The 17,065-nt window shown below is 38.0% G+C and overlaps 1 protein-coding gene across 1 annotated transcript in view; it reads right to left on the reverse strand.

Moving 5' to 3' along the window:
- The window catches only part of SEMA5A (semaphorin 5A), a 213,407-nt gene that overhangs the window by 38,659 nt on the left and 157,683 nt on the right, over nt 1-17,065 (reverse strand). The gene's annotated exons all lie outside the window — the stretch shown is intronic.

Below are 17,065 nucleotides of genomic sequence, written 5' to 3' on the forward strand. Positions count from 1 at the left end.
TTTTTTAAAGGGTGAAATCATTTGCCTCATTTGCTAGGCTGTGAAGACCTAACATGTAATGATTTTTACAAACAAAATATTGCCCAGGAAGTCAAACATTTTGGGTAGTGGGAAGAAGAGAACAGCAGCATAAATTCCAACACAATTCTGCTCTAGTTTCCTCAGTTCAGGAACTAAATGAGGAGAGGCTGAGGGTGCTGGGATTGTTTAGCATGGAGAAGAGGCTCAGGGGAGACCTTATTGCTCTCTACAACTACCTGAAGGGAGGTTGTAGACAGGTGGGGGTTGGTCTCTTCTCCCAGGCAACCAGCACCAGAACAAGAGAACACAATCTCAAACTGCACCAGGGGATGTTTAGGCTTGAGGTGAGGAGAAAGTTCTTCACAGAAAGAGTTGTTGGCCATTGGAATGGGCTTCCCAGGGAGGTGGTGGAGTCACTGTCCCTGGAGGTGTTCAAAAAAGGTTTGGACGTGGCACTTGAAGCCATGGTTTAGTAGTCATGAGGTCTTGGGTGACAGGTTGGACTTGATGATCTTTGAGGTCTTTTCCAACCTTATTGATTCCATGATTCTAAATGTGATGGTAGCAAAGTACCAAGCTATGAAGCTCTAGAATGTATTGTTATAAGTAAAACTGGATTCATCAAAGTCAGCTTTTTAATTTCCTTCTCCCTCACCAATACATATTCCCAGATTAATTTTAAAGCCATTTCAAAAATTATCTGAATTAAAAAAAAATATGTTGACAATTTTTTTCTTTAAATCTGGAATATTGTAACTTTAATTACAGTACTTTAAATCCTTCAATGTGCATATTTCTCTCCTAGACACAGTTTAAGGGGAAGGAAATAGGGACATCACAATGCAGAAAGTCAGGAAGGTGCTTTTCCAGTACAATAGGCATTACAGTTATTACTCCTTGTTTCCCAATCTGAAAATAATAGCATTGTCATTAAATAAGCTATTTAAGATAAACCTTTATGTTTTCTAATGCTGTCATTTGTCTAATCTGCCTGCATAACCTGGAACACTGCCAATATAGTGATTAAAAGGCCTGTTGTGCAATATTTTCAATTATAGTTGGGACTGTATAGGACTTACGGTGACTGAAATGCAAATTTTATTGGCAGTAATTCATCAAAGTCATTCATGCTTTGCTGCTTTTAATGAATGAAACAATCCTGAGCTTGTGTAATGATTGGTACTATTGAAAGTAAGAGAAATGAGAATGATACCATGAGTTAAGCCACTAAATGAAATAGTAAATTCATTGTTTCTCTAAATAACCCCTCCACAACAAACTGACTTTCAGGAAACTTAGAGGAATGAGTATTCTCCAAAGAGAAGCCTGACCACAGATTGAACCAAGCTAAAAAGATTCATTTAAAACATTTTGCTATCAGTTTGCTGACTTTCTCCTTCAGTATCCTTTATTGCAGGCAGGCAGCCAGATAAACATAGATTAAGGGCTCCCCAGAACACAGGTGTGTTTTTCACTCTCATATCACTGTACTCCTTATTTTTACTAAAAGTTCACAATGTTCTCACCCATCATGTATATACTGAGTGCACTGAAATAGAAAACATTGGTTTACAACAACAAATATGCCACAGATAAACCTATATATAGGTGCATACTCACTGTAACTTCAACACTAACTGAAAGTTAGCCTCCACTGTTAGATTTAAATTGTAAAGTTTTAGAGGTGGTCCTTAAAGGCCTATCTTCTTTTCTGAGGCTAAAAAAGTCTTCTAACATAGTATACACTCAGAAGAGTTAAATCTTCAAGAGTTTCCTATGTAAGCAAAACTGTACCACTTCTTCAATTACCTTTCAAAAGTCACATCTAGAAAAGCCTTGAAAACTATATTTGTTTGTACTGCACACTTAAAAATATACAGACATATGGTTTGCTAACTTTAATTAATGGAATCAAGTATGCATCCACTTCTGGAAACCCTTTCTTTATGAATGTGTATAATCCATTCACCACTTAAAAAAGCCCAACAAGCCAACCACAGCACACATGACATTTTTCCAAGGAAAATGTAGGGAAGAAATCAACTGGAACAGCTTTGTATTCAAAATCATCTGTGAAGCATCAAAGTCATGCCTGTTGGCATATGTGGTCCAGCTGTGGGGTTTGGAGCTTTTTATTTTTTCAATCACATTCCTTATTCCAATGAGTGAGTACTTGATTTTGTGCATTTACAGAGTTGGGAAGTGAATTCATCAGGGACTGTTCATACTCCCACAACCTTTGATGGTATTTCACTACGAGAACAGGGCAGCTTTAAAGCTTTGCAGGACTTTTTTTTGTTGTTGTTGTTCCCCCCCCCCCTTTTATTTTCTGGATCTTGGTATGTGACAATTTTACAGTACTAAGCTAGATTTGAAAAAGAACTGTGGCTATACTCACTGAATGGTGTAGAAAAAGACTCTTGAAACAACAATTAAACTAACCAACAAACCAAAGCTCCTTGCAACTGATTCATTTGAAAAATATCTCTGATGGCAGAGTTAACCAATTTTTTGATTGTTAGGAATCCATTTATGAGCAAGTCCTTATCATTTTAAAAAGATAATCAGAATGACAAAAAGCCTGAGACTGATCCAGGTGCCCCTGAAATCATAAGAAGACTAAATGCCTTTTGGATGAGGTCCTATTTTAGCAGTGACAATCAAGCACTAAAACCACTTTGTGTGTCAATTTGTGGCTCCACATGAAGCATAACATGATTTTGAAGAATTACAGAAATGAAATAGAGTATCTTCTCCTTTGAGTCCTCTTGCCTGACCTGATGTAGCCACCATAAGATTATCATGGTACAAGTGTGAGTGAGGGAATGTTTGGGGGTTTTAAAGTGGAACACATCTATTACCCAACAGTTCAGCGGTTACAAAAAATCCCCTGAGTTCAACCTTTACTGTTGACTAAGCAGACTAGGTTCGTGGTTTATGTGCATAAGGTTAAGAAATATGAATGCAGTGACAAAAATTATTATATCTTGGCCAACTGGTTTATTGGTTATTGGTTTTTGGTGGTTTTTTTGTTTGGTTGTTTTTTTTTCCAGAGAAGCACAGAATTTTCTTTGCTGCTTTCTGCACTCTGCAGAGGTGATTCCACTCAAGAGAAAGGTCCCTGACCTCTCTTCTGATATGCAAAAGAACAAAGATAGCTGAGTTCATTACTACTACTGATGAGGAACCTGAATCAGGGTTATGAAGCGGCAATGCTATAGGAGAGAAGCTCATCATGTGCACTGTATTAGAGGTACAAATGCTCACTATCAATCAAGAAATCTCAGGAATAGAACTAAACAGTAGGGAGAGGAAAGTCATTAAAAGTATGAAGCCCCTCTTCAAAAATCTAAAGTTGTGTAGAAATGGAAAATGAATGGAAAGAATCTTCAAATCTGGCATATTAAATGTAAAAATACAATAAAAGAGGCCAGAAAAGAATTCAGAGAGGAATTCAAAAGGTATAAAAGTTAAAACTCCATCCTATTTCAAGTACACCAGACAGAAAGGTTGCTACAGAGTGAGTCTATAAGCCAAATGTGTTACACAGGCATACAAGAAGCATAGCAGGCTGTGTTAGTTTAAGAAGCATTTAGTCCATAGCAGGCTGTGTTAGTTTAAGACATTACAGAACAACAGACAGAAATTGTCTTCAAGTAATATAACTAAGGAAACAGAAACAAGTAAACTGATACTACTGGCACACAGCTTCTTGCTTAAAATTACATTCCTATCTAAGACCTGGAAGATGGTAAATGAGACACTATTTTTAGTAATACTTCAGTTAGTTCAGAGGGACTATACAACAAGAAGCACAGCATCTGAATTGGGAAATCAGGGACAATCATGATAAAGCATGAAATTAGTGGACACATGAACAAATATGACCTACTGGAGAACAAAATTATACACCCTGCTTTTTTGCAAAAGGAAGTCACAAACCTAAGTTTCTAAATGAGTCAACAAACATGGATACAGGAGATAAGTTGATACTGTTTACTTTCAACTCAAAAAGACACTTCACAATGTCTCTTGAAGTCATTTAAGCAAACTTGCAGCCACAAGCTACAAGAAAAGCAATTATGCTTTCACAGATAATTAACTGCTTAAAAGACGGGAAATGGAAGAGAGAAATAAATGGTCAGTTTTCGCAATAGAAGATGTCCAACATGGTCTGTGCTGGGATTGGTGTGATTAAACATATTCAGCAGCACAGGAATTACTGCAATATACAAAATGCTGCTTACTATCAGGAAAGCAGTCTGAAGGGGTATGCAGAGGAAAAGACAAAGTGTAATCATATAGTGTATATAGGTAAGTAGATGCTCTGTATCAGGCTGGCACTGCAGGCAGAATGCAGTTCTATGAACTAAACACTTCAATAAATTTCCTCTGAATAATCAAGGGTGTTTACCTTATCAAAGGCAAAATAGTAATAGTTCATACTCATCTCTATTTGTCTGTTGTAGGCAAAAACCTTCCATGACTTCAGCAAAGACAATTACTTTTTAAAAAATCTTGCACTTTAATGATTCTATTTTTCCTCTTATCTACATTTCAGCCTGCCTGCCTCACACAACACAGGAGATTGTGTTCATATGTATTGTTCTTCTTATGAAATATAAGGCAATGTAAGTTAGTTTTTCATGACATTTTGAGATGGCTATGGAAAGTCAGATTTGACTTTATAGTTAGGGCATCTGATATTGTTATGCTTCTTCAGTTTTACTTAGGAAGCTAATCAGTAAATAAAATACCAATAATTGTAAAAAAAAAAAGTGCAAATATTTCCCTAACTAAAGACACCAAATTAGACTGCACTCTATTTTTTTCCCAAAATTACATTTATATGGGCCCCAGCAAAGTGTTTGATGGATTAATTCCTATAATCCATAATTCACTTTTTTTTTTATACCATTCTGTGTAAGGGATCATTTTCATACTTCATATCAAATTGCTTATGCTAGATTTCACTGTGTCTCCAGTATTCCCTTTTGCTTTCCATTTCAGAAGATTACATGCACTGGTATTAATTCTTTCTTTCAAATACTTTAAAACCTCTTTAGCAAAATATTCATGCTGCCAAGCTATTTAATACAAATGCTTCAATATGTGAATGGGATTATGTATCTGCCTTTCAGTAAGGGATAGAACACATACATTCGCTTTTTAATAGTAAACTTAGGGAATTTACAAAGTGAGTTATATGTGAACTCTATGGAAACCTGGTAGGATGACTCTCACAATGGGAGTGTTGCATTGAATATCAACGAACTCTTCAGAAAGGACAGGCAGGGAAAGAGAAGCAGAGATGTGGGCCTGTATATTAGACTCCATTATGAATGCCTAGAAATTAATGATGGTGACAAGCAGGTTGAGTGTTTTAGGGTAAAAATCAGGGGGAAGGCCAGCAAGCCAGACATTATGGTACAAGTCTGTTACAGACCACCCAACCAGAATGAAGAGGCAGACAACTGCTTGCCCTTATTCTCATGGGAAACTTCAATTTACCAGATGTTTGCTGGAAATACACTAGAGCACACAGGGAGCAGTCCTAAAGATTCCTGGAGTGTGTGGAGGGTAACTTCCAGACACTGCTGGTGGGGAAACGAAGGAGGCTGGAGCTGCTGTTTGTGAACAGAAGAGGACTTGTGGGTGATGTGACAGTTGGAGACCATCTTGGGAACAGCAATCATGAAATGGGGTCCTGCACTTGAATCACAACAACCCCATGCAATGCTGCAGGCTTGAAGAGTAGCTGGAAAGCTGCCTGGTAGAAATGGATTGCAGGGTGTTAGCCGACAGCCAGATGAATATGGGACAGCATTGTTCCCAGGTGGCTAAGATGTTCAGAAGCATCCTGGCCTGTATCAGGAATAATGTGGTTAGCAGGAGTAGGGAGTATGTCCTCATCATCTTGTACTCAGCACTGGTGAGGCAGTACCTTGAATACTGTGCTCAATTTTTGGGGCCCTCACTACAAGAAAGACACTGAGGTGCTGTAGTGAGTCCAGAAAAGGGCACCAAAGTTAGTGAAGGGTCTAGAGAACAAGTCTTCTGAGGAACAGCAGAGGGAACTGACATTATTTAGCCTGGAGAAAAGGAGGCTGGGGAAGACCTCCTTACTTTCTACAACTACCTGAAAGAAGATTAGCAGTGAGATGGGTGTCCACCTCTTCTCACAGGATGCAAGTGACAGGATGAGAAGAAACAGCCTCAAGTCATGACAGGGGAGGTTTAATTTGCACATTAGGAAAAAATTCACTGAAAGGGTTGTCAAGCATTGGAACAGGCTCCTCAGGGAAGTGGTTGAATCATCCTGGAGGTATTTAAGAGACATATAGATGTGGTGTTTGGGGACATGGTTTAGCAGTGGACTTGATTGTGCTAGGTTAATAGCTGGACTCAAGGTTTTCCAGCCTCAAAGATCCTATGATTCTACTGTTTCATTTCCAGTTGTCCTTCTGGAGATTGATTCAAAGCCCAGACAGATCAAAATGAGTCTGTCCTTCTTCTGAATCAGATAGCTGAAAAATAAAGGTATAGTCTACAGCTGTTTTTCTTCATCTAGAATCTGACTGACAAAGCAAAGCAAGAAATGCATTTTGGGGCTGACTTATTTATGGACCAACCCCAGCCTGCACAGGGGCTTCACCAATTTCAAATGAAAGATAAACCATCCCCTTTATTTTCACAGAAGAGTAAATGCTTCACTGAGATTTTTTTAGGAGAAACAAAGTTAAGATTTTCCATAATGTAAGCTGAAAGACATATTTTTATGATTTCAAATTACATAGAATACATACATAGAATACATAGAATAAACCAGGTTGGAAGAGACCTTCAAGATCATCGCGTTAATTTACCTTTCTAGAAAAAAACCTCTTTCTAGAATCCTTAAGATTAGTCATTTTACTTTAAGATGCATTTTTCTGGAAATAAAGAAATATGCTATGTGATGCTGTTTTCAAGTACCTTAAGGGGTCCTGATGGGACAATGGAACTACATGCTGCCCTTTGAGCTGCAAGGAGAAATCACTGTGTATGCTGCTACATGAGCTCAGTGTTTGCATGAGCTTGTATTTTCAGACATGAAGAATACAATCCCATCCAAAGGAGTATTCAGATCTATTATTTCAAAATGCTGCAATAGACTGAGTCACATCGTGAAGAACAAAATCAGTTATGAATAAACACAACCAAAACATGTGTTTGCCTTTTCTATGACTTGTGGATATGTTTGTTCAAGACGAATGTCAAAGGTTTTGAATTAAGTTAATGCCTTTTTTTTAGTGGCTGTGGTATTAGTGCAGAAATATTATTTTTTTTTATGATGCTATAACCTGCCATAACCTGGGTAAGAATAGGCCTACTTGACACTAATTTTAAGAAAAAGAAAAATCCTACCACAGTCTAAATAAATTAAAAATTACTATGATGCTCTGAGACTAAGTGAAAACAAAAGCTGACAGCTAAATACAATTAATTTATATGGCGTTCCATTTAATTGCACTCAGATGGCTAAGGACAGCTGCCAATTAGCTCAGCTAATATATCAGTCTTACACGCTTCAACAGTTACTCAGTCGTGAAGCTATAACAGCATCAGAGCATATTACTTATTCAGGCTTCATCTATCTCTTAGTTCACTGAGGTCAGTTGAGAGGCATCCCTGCGGATTGCAGGGAGGTTGGAGTAAAGGATCTCTAAGGTCCCTTCCAACCTAAGCCATTCTATGATTCTATGAAAGTGAAGAATACTGAAACAAAATTCAATTTTGTGTTAACCATCAGGTCGACATGTAAGCACACTTTTTGGTTTAAAATGTGTAAACCAAACTACTGTTTGCACTGTAGCATTTTAAATACAGACAGCTGAACCTAAACGGAACAAAATAAATCAGAGGCACAATTTGTCCTAAGCTGATTCAACACTCACAGGAGGAGGAACACTGGAAATGCTGCTCTAGACTATATATGTTGTCCCTGGTTATTGTCAAAAGTCAGCACAGAAATAAGAGGAATTCCCAAAGCACGGCTCCCCATATGACTTAATAGTCAGAAAAATATTTTAAACTTTAAACATTATTTACTAAACTACCTAAAATGCAAATTTTTGGGGTCTAATTCTAGTTCATCCTGGTATCTTGCACAATGTTAGTTGTGTGAGACTCTTTTAATACTTAAATTTCTTGCAAGAAATTACATCAATTAACAATGCCCTGGATTTAAATTAATTCCCCTAAGCAACTTTATTTTATTTCATTAAAATACAGTATATTACAGCATGCACAGAAATCCCTGTATTTCCACTCTAAACCTATCATTAAATTATACATTAGCCCTTTCATATACTGCAACCCTACCTACTGTGATTTATCTGAATCTTAATTTTTGTCTTTCTTTGGGCCACTCAGCTCATTTCCACCAATTGCCATATCCTTTAAAAACAGTAAGATTTGCTACAGAATGACTTTATGTAACAGCTATATAATATTTCTGCAGTCATTTTCAATGTCATGCTTCATGCACTCCTTTTGATTGCTATTGCACAATGACTTAAGGTTGCTATTGAACCGCCCAGAGTAAAATTAAGGGGTTTGGATACTTACAAAGATGTATCTTTGAATGGAAAAGACTGAAAATTTACAGATGAAATTATAATGATGAGTTTCCATGACTTCAGTCATTGATCCAATGCTGTCAGATAAATTCAGCTTCAAAATAATCTCCATTTTGAAGATAACAGCAGTGGTGAAGGTATCACATTACTTGCAACATGTGAAATAGAAAGTGTAACTTCACTTAGCTTCAGTCTAGACTGTTATAGTCATCCCTTCTGAGGCATGTTTATATGAATCTCTACCTTTTTGTCTCTGTTGGGAATATGCTGCTGGTCCATGTTACATGCTAAAAATTGAATGTAGATTTTCCACTGATGCATTACTTTCCTAGCTTATAGCTATACCATGAACACCTCAGACATCAGAGTCATTCTCCCTTCTTGTTCTTCACTGTGCTTCAAAGTGAGAGTAGGAGTTTTTTCTGTTAATTTTAAGTTAAGTTCACAACTTGGCAATTATGATACTACTCACTTCTCTATTACTTCATCCCTCAAAGACATGTAATGCCTCCTATATGACATGTAAATCAACCTTTGTATTGATGACACCCCACAGCTTCAGTATACCAGCAAATGTAATCCAAATTGGTCTGACAAAATGATCTGTCTACAGTCATTCCTTTAGGAAATCAAGAATAAACTCCCAATAACCTGATCTTTCCCTTTCCAGGTCAACCTGTTGCTATGTTCAGTTACTTTTATCCATCTTATAACTCCTACACATTCTTGCTAGTACCACTGAATCATAGAATATTAGAGATTGGAAGGGATTTCAAAAGATCATCTAGTTCAATGCCCCTGCCAGAGCAGGATCACCTAGAGCAGATCACACAGGAATGCATCCTAGTGGGTTTTGAGTACCTCCAGAGACGGAGACTCCATAACCCCTCTGGCAGCCTGTTCCAGTGTTTCATCACCCTCACAGTGAAAAAATTTTTCCTCATGTTTACATGGAAATTCCTATGCCTTAACTTCTACCTGTTGCCCCCTATCCTGTCATTGGGCATCAGCAAGCAGAGCCTGACTCCATCCTCTTGGCACTCACCCTTTACATATTTATAAACATTAATGAGGTCACCCCTTAGTCTCCTCTCCTCCAAGCTAAAGAGGCCTAGCTCCATCTATCTCTTCTCATAAGGAAGATGTTCCACTCCCTTCATCATTTTTGTGGCTCTGTGCTAGATAGACTCTTCCAAGAAGTTCCCTGTCCTTCTTGAACTGAGGGGTCCAGAACTGGACACAATATTTGAGATGTGGCCTCACAAGGGCAGAATAGAGGGGGAGGAGAACCTTTCTCGAGCTACTAACCACACCACTTCTAATACACCCCAGAATGGCATTGGCCTTCTTGGCTACAAGAGTACATTGCTGGCTCATGGTCAACCTTCTATCCACTAGGACCCCCAGGTCCCTTTCCCCATCACTGGTCTCTAACAGGTCAGTCCCCAGCATGGGGTTGTTCTTTCCCAGGTACAAGACTCTATACTTGCCCTTACTGAATTTCATTAAATTTCTCCCTGCCCAGCTCTGCAGCATGTGTCTCACTGAATGGCAGCACAGCCTTCAGGTGTGTCAGACATTCCACCCAGTTTTGTGTCATCATCAAACTTGCTTATTGTGCACTGTGTGCCCTCACCCAGGTCATTGATGAATATATTCAATAGTACCGGTCGCAGTACCAACCCTGAGGGACTCCACTAGATACAGGCCTCCAACTAGACTCTGTCCTATTAACCACAACTTTCTGACTTCTTTCCTTCAACCAGTTCTCAATCCACCTCACTACCTGATCATCCAGACCACATCGCCTCAGTTTAGCTGCAAGGATGCTGTGGGAGATGACATAAAATCACAGAATCATAGAATTGTCAGGGTTGGTAGGGACCCCAAGGATCATCCAGTTCCAACCCCCCTGCCATGGGCAGGGGCACCCTCCACTAGATCAGGCTGCCCAGAGCAACATCCAGCCTGGCCTCAAAAACATCCAGGGACGGGGCTTCTACCACCTCCCTGGGCAACCTGTTCCACTGTCTCATAAACCTTGTGGTGAAGAACTTCTTTCTAATGTCTTATCTAAATCTACCCTCATCTAGATTAGATCCATTCCCCCTAGTCCTATCACTATCCAACACCCTAAAAAAATCCCACACCAGCTTTCTTTACTGAAATCAAGACAAACCACATCCACTGCTTTGCCATCATCTATCCACTTGGTTATGTCCTCATAAAAGGATATCAGGCTGTTCAAACATGACTTCCCCTTGGTAAAACCATGCTGATTGCTCCTAATGACCCTCTTGTCCTTGATATGCCTAATGACAGCACCAAGAATAAGTTGTTCCATTAGTATATCACTTTAATTATTTTTTTTTCATAACACCCTATCACGAATTTAATACACATACTTTGAAGCTGCTTAGTTTTGATTGTCAGAAACTTCTGTTATCTTCTTGAAAAACAACACCAGAAAATTATGAAGTGCAATATCTCAAGGGATTGTATTCCACTTTCCATTTAGATCTGAATTACTTTTTTACCCAAAGTTGTTCAGCAGTTTAAAAATCAGAGGTCAGGTGGAACAGCCTGTCTCCATCTGCATCAAATTTTTCTTTTCCTTCAATTTGGAAATAAAGCTGGTTATTCTTTTTTGTTGTTGTTGTTCTAAAAACAAGCTAAACCAACATACTAAATAGAGCTCTAGTCTTTATAGTACTCCACAACAAAGATTACCTTGTTCTTTCTTCTTCCTTCCAAAATAGAGGTCTGTATAACTCTATCACATTTACTGTTCATAAACTGGTGCTTTCCTGTACTGTATTAATTACTATAAATGAATGTCATAGTTTGAGTTTTAACCAGGTGCTTTCAAGAGTCCTTTCAAGAAAGATTATTTGGCATATGTAAAATTGCCTACATAGTTTTTATCTGATTCATTATCTTCTTTTTGGCACGTAAGACTGGTTGCAATGTAAGATAGGACCCTTACTGGGCTGAGCCAGAACCCTAAGACAGAAAAGTACAGGACTCTTAGTACAGAAAATGATACATGGGCTACTAGACAACCATCCAGTGTATCCTACTGCCATTACTGCTAGATGGAGAATAGGAAGAAAGTTTCTCCCCAGAGAAGATAGTGGTAGCAACACTGGGTATTACATGTTTTACTTTTTTTTTTGGCTAAAATTGCCTCAAAATACAATTCAGTTGCCACAAAATGACTCTGAGTCTGCAATTGTTTGGTTGGTTGGATTTTTTTCCCCAATTCTTCCTGGTTATATCAGTTCTGATTTTATGGAAATATTACTTAAGCATTGAATAAAGCCATACTACGCATACTAAGTAAGTAGGTGCATAAGCACTGGAACTAATGAAGCCCTACTTCCTGTAAGTTTATATTGAAAGCTTTTTAAATTTTTGCTTCTCTCATTTCCTTTTCCATATCTCTGCCAGTAGGACTTAGCAGTCCAACTGCTAAAATTAAGATATGCAGTGGCTGGTCACAAACCACATGTGTGCTAAGATGTGCAGCAGCTGATGCCACCTGTACCAAATATGGAACTAAGCTGCAACTCTGTCTCTGGTGGTGGGAACTAATGTAGGATTTTGTCCCCTGATGGGCCACTGTTTTTCATGCAACTTGTTAAAATTAAAAGACTGGAAAAGGAAATGAAAATGAAGCAGGCAAATGTCATTAAAAAAACAACCAAATTTGTATTACCTCAAGCTTGTGAGGTATGTTTTCTGATTTAGAGGATGGTATAGAGGATGCATTATTTTATTTTAGCTCTCAGAGGTCTAATGGAAACTTTAAAAGTAATCATAAACAAATATATATTTATAGTATCAATGTTCTTTTCCTGTCCTTTTTTTTTCTAGACTAGGCATTTGGAGTTTGCTTTGTGAGATGGTAATTATTTTAAAGGCAGACTCTGCTCTTTTTGATGGACAAAGTACTTCTGAAAACTTCCCATCTTCAAGTTCCTTTTAAGGACTTAATAGAAGAAAACATTTCTAACATTCGTTTTCCCAAGACTTCTTTTACATCCTGTATCATAACAGAAACTTTAGAAGACAGATAGTTCTTCCTCCTAAGCACACTTCCAGAACACTGAAAAAATAATATTAAAAAAGATCAATGCAACATTAGAAATGATTTCTAAGAAACAATCAAAATTCCTTTTTTTTTCCCTTTTTTTAATTAAAAAAAAAAAATCATAATCCAAAGAGCAAAACACACCATGCTTGGTTTGGGTATACAGAAAGCATACGCACATTACCAGTCTTCCATTCCACGCTAGTATAACTGAGATGAGAATGCAGAAAAAAAAAATACATAAAATATGTCATCCAACCTAAGCCTAAAACCAGATTTCTTATTCTAGCAGTAATTCTTTTTAAAAAGTTATTTTTTTATTACTGGCCTGAGGCAAATTCAACTGAGATTATGTTTCTCAGGGGAAAAGAAGCATTTTCTGAAGCAAATGTACAACTTATCTGAGTATGCTATAAAATCTAAAGATATTTGTCCTTTGAGTCATATTAGCACAGTCCATAGAATTCCACAGTTCCTTCTCCACTGCATGTGTCACCTGAATACATGAGACTAATACCTGTTTTGTGATCCACTTACGCTTCCTATTACCATATTTTATCTGCTCTTAAATCTGGCTGTGATGGTCCTATCTCTTATTAGATGATTGCAAGCATTCTCTACAAACTTTGATTAAGATGAAGACTTTGCAGGCCCTTATGATACCATATTTTGATTCCAAGCTTCATCATTTTCACCTTTATGAGTCTCTGTGGTCTAATACTCCTATATCATAACAATTTATGCTTGCTATATTCAGAGTAAATGCTTTCAGTCCTAAGTCTCTGGATATCTATTTTCATGTATCGAATGCACTTCAGCAAGAGACGCATCTTTAAAATACCATCATGTTTTTCTCTCTTTGGAATACTTGTACACATCAAACAATTTATTATTATTATTCTCACTATTATAAGATTCCAAGTTTACAGTAATTGCAGGAAATACTCTACTGTGTCCTGATATCCAAGTGGCTTAGTTGATTTCTGCTATAGTATAGACAAAGAATCAAATGATAAGAAACATATAAAAAGCAAAACGCAGGCAGCAGCCACCTGCTGCGATATTCCAGAATACGAGCAGTATCACCAGTCTAAAGGAAGGACAAATGCTCAGTTGTATTTGGTTTGGCTGAGCTGGAGTTAATTCTCCTCAAAGCATCTTTCTAGTGCTATGCTTTGCAGTGCTGCAGCTGGGTGTTGATAACACACCAGTGTTTTGGCTACTGCTGAGCTGTGCTTTTCCAACATTTCCCCAGCCCAAGAGTATGCTGAGGGGTGGGCAAGATCTTGGGAGGGGACACAGCCAAACCAGCTGACCCAAACTGGCCAAAGTGGTATTCCATGCCATATGGTATCAGCTCAGATATAAGAACTAAGTGAAAGAAGGAAGTGGGGGGGATATTTGTCTATGGTGTCTGTCCTTCAGAGCAACTGCTATGTGTAGAGCCCTTCCTGGGACCAAAGATCATCTGCTGATGGGAAGTAGAGAATAATACCTCTTTGCTTTTGCTTCTGTGCATGGCCTTTGCTCTTTACCTGTGCTTAGCATTATTAAATTGTTTCTACCTTATTACTGGCTTTTGTTATATTTTCCCCTCTCCTCTGTCCATCTAAGAAGGGGGAGTGATAGAGTGGCTTTGGTGGGCATTTGGCCCTCAGCCAGGGCCAAACCACCACAGTAAAATTTATACAGTATAAATCATTAAGTAGACAAAGACAACAGCCATGAATATGTTAAAAACTTCAAAACAAGAACTTCTAAATAGTTTAGGACTGACTATATGCAGTCTCACAACTTGGTGGCGGACTGAAAACAAGAATGTTAGATGGTTCTATGACATAAAATCTGGTCCCCTGATACTGCTGGCAACCGAGATGTAAGACTTTTTCTCTTAAGCCTTATAAAAACAATTGTTGTTTTTCTTTCTCAAATTCCCATTGAAAAAAGGTTCTAAAAACAAAAGCAGCAGAGTTGAAAGGGGTCCCAAGACAGCATTTAGTCCACCCTACAATTCCAATGTGTCAAAAATTACTTTTCACTTCAAATGAAATGAAGACTAACAGAGTTATTATCTTCTTAAATAATACATTCTCCAGTCCTCTGTCTACATATTTTTCTTTCCAACTTTTATGAGCGCAAGTCTTAACAGGCCACGGGCTCTGATCTATACAGCTATACAGAAGGCCCATGGCAATTCATGACATTCAGTAGTGGTAAAAGTTTCCTAGAGTTCATCTTCACTGAAGGCAAACAAGAAACCTGGAGGGAAAGTCTTCTTTCAGATTAAAGCGATGATCCAAAAGGTTTTATAAACAAATTAAATTCAGTAAATATCTTTCACCAACTGCACTTACTATCACTACAACCAGTAAAATGGAAAATTAGCAACAATAAGGCGCAATCATTTCTCCTTTACTCATTGTGATAAAAAAATCATAATTCTAGTTGTTTTGAAGGTTACATACTCACAATGATAAAACCAGAACTTGGTTGAGGCAAAAGAACCTCTCGTGAATAAACAGGTTGCGATATTCCTACTCCTCCTTCTTAAGGATTTTATTAATGCAAATATTTCATCCATTCAGCAATTACAAGAATGCATAAAAATATAATGGATTCCTCCTTCCTCCATTAATAAAACAAGCTATGAGAAGAAATAAAGTGCTTACTTCTCCAGGTACATTTGTTGACAAGGTCTTACTATGGTTGCAAAACTTCTGCCTTAAGACAGCTAACTAACAAGTTCAAATTCACTAAAATTTAAACAAAACACAGACTTCATACCCAAGTCCTTTATCATGCAAGAACACCTGGGCTTATAGAGGATTTCTACCTTAGGTTGGTTTCCATTAGTGCCTAAGTACTAGCAAGACAACTATGTACTCCAAAGAAACATCAACACAGTAATTTTCTAATTAATGAAAAAAGCCACATTTCCGCAGCTGAACTGGTAACTATTTTGTGACACAGCACAGACAATGAGCTAAAACCAGTAATAAATTACAAACCCAAGTAACATTAATCTCAGCTCAGCTTTTTGCAATCAAAATTGTCCTACTTTCCTCATGGAGCTTCCTGAAAGAGTATTTATGTATTTTTCACTTCAGTCCATGCAAAAGTTTGGGGTTTTTTTCCTGTGGTAGTCAGGAAAGTTTATCAATAGATCTAGACCATATGTTTTCTTTTTTTGTGTACCATCAGGAGGAAACAAATATTTTGGAAAATTTGGTACAATTCTAATGCATTAGGTCAATTGTTAAACACAAGAACAAACCTGTTGTATGTTTTGTCTATGGAAAATGCAATTCTATGACCAGAATAATTGTTGAAAAGAGAACAAATCCTGGAAAAAAGGCACAAACCCTCAAAATTAGAAAAAGGTAATCAATGAGGAGAGGCTGAGGGAGCTGGGATTGTTTATCCTGGAAAAGAGGAGGCTCAGGGGTGACCTCATTGCTCTCTACAACTACCTGAAAGGTGGTTGTAGCCAGGAAGGGGTTGGTCTCTTCTCCCAGGCAACCAGCACCAGAACAAGGGGACACAGTCTCAAGCTGCACCAGGGGAAGTTTAGGCTCAAGGTGAGGAGAAAGTTCTTCACCGAGTGAGTCATTTGACATTGGAATGGGCTGCCCAGGGAGGTGGTGGAGTCACCATCCCTGGAGGTGTTCAAGAGGGGATTGGACGTGGCACTTGGTGCCATGGTTTAGTCATGAGGTCTGTGGTGACAGGTTGGACTCGATGATCTTTGAGGTCTCTTCCAACCTTAGTGATACTGTGATACTGTAATTATATTTTCTTTAATATTGAATTACTGCCAGTCTAACAAATAGACTACAGATAATGACAAATCTCATAATTAAGCGCTCTGAAATGAAGGCATGTAAAAATTGGTTTAATACATGGGGAGAAAAAATAAAAGAAAGTATTTTTCTTCTTTCTATTAATATTCTCCAACAAAATTGAATACATCTTTCTCAGTGTGTAAAATTAGGCCTGGCCATTAAGTACAATATGGCTTAAACCAAATCCATTATTCTTTTGAGTTGTGCTCATTCTTGGTCACTAGGGAGATTAAGGCCAGCAGCCAAATCTGTCTTCTGTGGTTTTGGCCACTTAAATTTTCACTCAGGCTATGCTTTCCACACAACCTCTACAATTCAAATTACCATGAAACAGCACCCCAAGGTTCATCTTTGGCAGCGGGTTGGACTCGATGATCTCTGGAGGACCCTTCCAAACGCTAATGTTCTGTGGTTCTCTTTACTTACACTTGCTAAGACTTTGCTTCAGCTTCTAATTTTCTTGCTTATATTCTTTTCTCTAGCTTTGA

The sequence above is a fragment of the Dryobates pubescens genome, chromosome 9 (genome assembly GCF_014839835.1).
Source record: "Dryobates pubescens isolate bDryPub1 chromosome 9, bDryPub1.pri, whole genome shotgun sequence".
NCBI lineage: Eukaryota > Metazoa > Chordata > Aves > Piciformes > Picidae > Dryobates > Dryobates pubescens.